The following is a 6000-nucleotide window of genomic DNA, read 5'->3' on the forward strand; positions in this document are numbered from 1 at the left end:
TGGATAAGCCCGGGTCAATGCCGTCCGTGCTTCCACCCGAGGCAGCAGGATCGGGACGCCCTCTCCCACGGCGGTCGTTGGAGTTAGGGCCGCCTTTCTCGCCCCGTACTCGCCGGGTTGTCGTACACAAACGCGTCCAGCTCCGAGCCTGTGACATAGTCTGCCAAGTAACGTGGGGCTCGCCGACGTCGCCGGTTGCGTCTCGGGGTCGTCTCAGCCGGCTCCTCGACTGTGACTCTGAACTCTGCATCGGCGAGGGAGGCACCATGTCCCCATCCACCTCGGGTGGGGGAGAGTGGCTCAGCTGCTTCCTCCTCGTCCGGCTCGGTCACCAGAGGTTGTTCGCCCGCCGCATCGGCGCCCGCCTCGGGCATCCCGGTGACGTCATCGATCTGTGTCCGCGTCGTGCGTCTCCGATGGCGTCGCCTCGGACTTGTGGCCGAGCTTCCTGCTGTTTCCAGGGTCGCTGTTTCGGGGCTGGGGGTGGCATGGAACAGGCCCCGCATGCCTCGGGGTGTGATCGAGTCGTCGGAAGTAGGCGTTTCGTCCACTTCTACCAGGGTGACATCTTCAGAGACCAAATTTTCTCCTGGGACTGATGTTCTCCATATGGTGTCTCGGTGCACTTTTCGCGCCCGCCGTCCATCAAGGCGGACTAGGTAGGTGCTCCTACTTAGCCGTTTAAGGATCGGGTGTGGTCCCGACCATCTGGGGCTCAACCCGGCACTGTAGTTCTTCGGCGCGCTGGACAGAGGCTGCGTGCGCACGTATACCAGTTCTCCAGGTTGGAGTTCCGGTGGCATTCGGGTCGTCTGCGGTGTTATCTGGCGAGTATAGGCCCTCTGGTGTTCGAGCGCTGTTGTCATTTCTGCCTCTCGCCGTTGACGGCGCTCCTCTGGATCTTCTTATTCATCGGCTACCCCGTGGGCTGTCCATTCTCCTGGCAAGGGCAAATTGTGGCCTTGGACCATTTCCGCCGGGGTCATTCCTGTGGCTGCATTGGTTCTGCGACGGATACAAAACAGAGCCTCTGCAAGATGGTTGTCCCACTTAGTATGGTCGCTACCCAGCCTTATGCGCATCTGGACTTTCAACTCTTGGTTTCGCCTTTCCGTCGGGTTGGCTCGGGGGTGGTAGGCAGGTGTGGTCCGGTGTTCGACGTGCCACGAGTTGCACATCTCCCGCCACTGCCTCCCGACGAATTGGCTGGCATTGTCCGTCAGCAGGTCTCTCGGGTAGCCCCAACGTGGGAAGAATTCCGTTTGCAATATTGTCCCAATGGTGTTGGCCCGTACATTGCTGGTGGGGTAAGCTTCTACCCAACGGGTAAAGAGATCGGTCACTACCACCAGGAATCTCTTGCCCCGGGCTGTGCGAGGATATGGCCCCATGACATCCAGCGCGACGGACTGGAAAGGGGTAGTGGGAATGCGAGGCTGTTGTTGCTCCATCCCGTCGCTCCGCCGCGCTTTCCGCTCTTGACACATCTCACAAGTCCTCACGTACTCCCGCACGTCCCGGGCCATGCCGGGCCAGTGGTAGTGCTGACCGACCGCCCGCCGTGTTTGGTCTGCCCCAGGGTGTCCGGCCAGGTCGTGATCATGCATAAAGCGCAGCACCGCTTCACGTGCCTCCGGTGGGACATAGGTGCGCCACTCCTGATCGGGTCCCAGTCCTCGTATGTAGAGCACACCGTCCCTCGCAGTCCAGGTCTCACATGGTTCCGCTATTTGCTTCGCGCGTCTGCGCTCAGCATCCTGAGAGGTGCGTTGGGCATCGTGCACCCGACGTTTCAGCTCGACCATGTCCGCAGGAGGCGGGTCGTCGTCTACACCTAGAGCAAGCAGGCGGCAGGTTGGGTCCCTTGGGTGGTGGTGATCCGTCTCACGGCCAGGTGGCAGTATCTCGTCCCAAGATACCTCGTCCTTCAGGCACGATCCCTCCTCAGGGTCCCGTGACAGGGCATCCGGCAGCTCGTTTTCTACTCCTGGAACGTGCTCCATAACGAAGTCGAACGACTGTAGAAACAGCGCCCACCTCACGAGTTTGCTTTTCCGCCCCTGGAGGGTCCGCAACCATGTGAGGCATTGGTTGTCCGTGCGCAATACAAATTGCCTACCCTCGAGGTGGGGACGGTATTTCTTCAGTGCCCATACCACAGCCAGGCACTCCTGTTCATTGCTGTGGTAATTCCGTTCCGCGCGGCCGAACTTGGCACTGGCGTAGTCGATTATGCACCTGTCCCCATTTTCGTCTCGTTGATATAGCACCGCGCCCACCCCCTCGGCGCTCGCATCCGTCTGCACGTACAGCGTCCTCTCGGGGTTTATCCGTGACAGAGTGTGGCATCGGAGAAAAGCCGCCTTCAAGCTGTCCAGCGCCTGCTGTGCAGCCGGTGTCCAGTGGTATCGCTGTCGTGGTGACAAAAGATCTGTCAGAGGGGCAGTGAGCGTGGAGAACTGCGGGATATAGTTCCGCAGCCAGTTGGCGAGGCCCAAGAGCTTCTGCAACTGCTTGCGGGTTCTAGGGGGTTCAGCTTCTGCAATTTTCGCCAGGTGCATCGGGTGCGGACGATTTCCCTCAGCATCCACCACATGCCCCAAAAACTCCACCTCTCTCCGTCCAATGTGACACTTATGTGTGGCACAGGTCAAGTGGTGCATCTGGAGCCGCTCCAGGACCAGGGACAGGTGCTGCACATGGTCCTCCCAGGTCTTGGAGTACACAATCACGTCATCGAGGTAGGCTGTCACGAACTGGCCAATGTACCCTTCCAGTACGCGGGCCATCATAGCTTGAAATGTGGCCGGCGCGCACTTGAGCCCGAAGGGCATGGCACAGAACTGAAATCGTCTACCATCGGGCACCGTGAACGCAGTCTTTTCTCTGTCACCTGGGTGTATTGGCACCTGCCAATACCCCGAACGTAAGTCAAGGGTCGTGAACACTCGTGCATTACCCAGGCCTGCCAAGGCCTCGTCCACACTGATCTGCGGTGGTGGAGAACTAATGGTGACACTATTCAGGGGACGGAAGTCCACACAGAAGCGCATGGTCCCATCCTTCTTGGCAGCAAGGACGATGCGTGAGTTGTATGCGCTGTTGGAGGGTTCAATGACACCATCTCGCAACATTTCGTGCACTTGCTCACGTATCACCCGTTGCTCGCGGAAACCATATCCCCTGGGGGCCTCATACACTGGTTGGTCGTGCATAGTGGGGATTCGGTGTTCTGTCACCGTTGTGCGCCTGAGTGGGTCGGCAGTGGCGAAGATGCTCTGCCTTTCCCTTATGAGCCGCCTGAATGCATCCTGATACTCTGGGGGTACATCATTGTCCACATCTTCTAACTTCGTGGGCTCTCTCGGGGGAGGTGGTGCTCTACCTAGTGCATACACTGCCAGGCGCTCATGTTTGCCAACATTCACTAGCCCAGAGGCCGGCGCTATCACTGTGTCATGCTCTACCAACCAAGGCTGTCCCAGCACTAGGTCCTCCCTGAGTCCCTCTACTACAACTGCTGCCGTCTGGGTAACCAGCTCCCTCACACTCACCGTTATGATGGCGTCCCCGATGGCTGTCCCGACTCCGGTGCTCGTGGCCAGACGCAGTGCACAGTGTCTCGGTGTGACGTCCGCTGGCGGCACCAAGTGTTGGGCCACGAACACGTGGCTCGCACCTGTATCTACGAGAGCAGCCGTCGGTCTCCCGTTCAGAGTGACGGGTACCCGCATCAGCCGGTCGTCAGGGGTGGTGAGCTGTCCCAGTGTTATGTGTGTCTCGGCCTTGGCTTCGGGAAGGAGGTTAGGTGGTGTGGGGGGCAGAACTGTTGGTCCTACACCCCCTGCTGCCCGTTTCCCGCCAGTTGTTGTTGTTGTTGTTGTCTTGGGCAGTCCTGGTGCCAATGGAACGTGTCCTGCGGGCATCCAAGGCGACACTGGGGTGGTCGGCCTCCGTCCCGCCGATTCCCCGCGTTCCGCCACTCTGGTGCGGTGGTCTGTCGTCTGCCACTCGGTGGGCCTTCGATTGCCCGTGCTACCATCTGCCGTGGACGTTCGAGCTGCATGTCTCCCTCTGGGAGAGCGGGCGCTCTGTACTCGTGTCTGGGCTCTCGTCCGGGAGTGGTCATAGTTGTCCGTCGCCCCAGAAGGCGCTGCAGGTTGCCCTCCGTGGCTACGGCCTGTCGCACATATTCTTCAACAGACCCGTTGCAATACGGCCTGAGGAAGGGTTGTAATTCTTCCCGCACTAACGCGGTCACGTCCGGCAATGCTTGCTCCGGCGCCTCCCCTGGGGCTATGCGACGATATAGCTGCAACTTGCCCGCCAGGAATCTCTCCACCGATTCCGTGTCCCTCTGCGCCTCGCCGTAGAAACGGGCCTTGCAGCTCAAGACTGCCTGGCGGTCATCAAATCGCTGCATGAGACGCGTGGAGAACTCCCGCCACTGCATATCGTATCGCCCCCATAGAGTCCACCACTCACGAGCTCGACCACGCATTTGTTCGCTTGTGCGCTGGGTCCACTCCTCTACCGGCACACTGCACTGTAACATGCGCCTCTCACACCACCGCACAAACTCCCGTGGGTCTTCGTGCACGAGCCCACTAAACTCTGGCAGCACTATACGCCCAGCCCCTGTGGCAACCCGCACAGCGTACGCGACTGGCGGCGCTGCCGAGTTCGTAGGTGTGTCCCAATCAATTAGGTTCGGCGACGGTGGATTCTGGTTCGGTAACATCGACCCGACGCGGTTGCCCGAGCAGCCTCTACACTCGTCACATCCCCCTTTTTCCCGGTACACGGCACTCGCTGTGTTCGGGGCTACCCTATGCATCTGCTCTGATGATGTATCCCTGTCCCATAACAACACACCCTCAGCAGTTTCTGTCTTCACCTCACTGCGCCTCAGTGGCGCGCACGTACACGTGTTCCGACACTGCCACTCTCCTGTCACAAGGTCCATTCCTTTCGGTAGCTGACACGTCGCGCACGTAACTGTCAACCCGCGCGGAAGCATTGTTTACAAACACGGGGCCCACGTGGCCGCTCCGTCTGCGCAGCCTGCCCGCGCAGGCTATCACCGCGCCCGCCCGAACACCGCCGGCGCGCCCCGAAGATCACCGATGGCAGAACGGCGAAAGGGTGAAAAAGGAGGGGGTACCACGGTGCGTTATCCCGTTGGAGGGGGGTGGTGGTGAATCGACGGGAAATATAATCCGGTTGCGGGACGGGAGACGGCAATGCGTTATCAGCTGAACCGTGAAACTGATAGGTGTTGAAAACGTGGGAAAGGAATGGTTGCGTCCTCGCGTTGATGAGATCAGAAGTACTGTTTAGGTGAATAAGTGAATCCATCCATTGTCCCAGGTGGATTTTCACGCTGTCTGATCACTCACTGTACACTCTTTTCCCGCACTGCACGCGCTCTCCTGTGGACTTGCAGTTCGCCACACATACGGGCGCCAAATGTCGCGTACCCGCCTCCGTAGAATGCGTGGAGACGTGGCGGACGTCGCTCGGCCGTTTTCTAGTGTTGCCCGGCGCCAGCTCTCTCGCGTAGAGCAGCCTCCTGCGGGGAGGCAGGGGTGGACCGTCCGGCCCGTGTAGCTGCCGAGGGACGTCTCGCGCGCTGGAGAAATGTGCGGTGCAGGCTAGTTGTGTTAGTCCACGTGTTTTGGCCCGCGGACACGCCAGATACAAAACAACACTCACGCACACGGTAAAGAAAACGATAAAAAAGAGATTATACACACTATAGAACAGAATCCAAAAGCGATAATAGCGGCGAGTTTATGGAGCGTCTCGCGGCCGCGTCTAGCCTCGAAGGTGGCTCGCACGGGACTGGAGACCAGGACGCCGGCGCACTGCTCTCGCGTGCACGGAGCGGAAGTGACGTCATTCCCAAAGCCGCGGCGCGCTGCGGACAGGGCTGTGATCCGGGCTTTAACCCAGAGGCACGGAGGTACGACGTCAATATATATATGTACATTTGGTAAA

The sequence above is a fragment of the Bacillus rossius genome, chromosome 1 (genome assembly GCF_032445375.1).
Source record: "Bacillus rossius redtenbacheri isolate Brsri chromosome 1, Brsri_v3, whole genome shotgun sequence".
NCBI lineage: Eukaryota > Metazoa > Arthropoda > Insecta > Phasmatodea > Bacillidae > Bacillus > Bacillus rossius.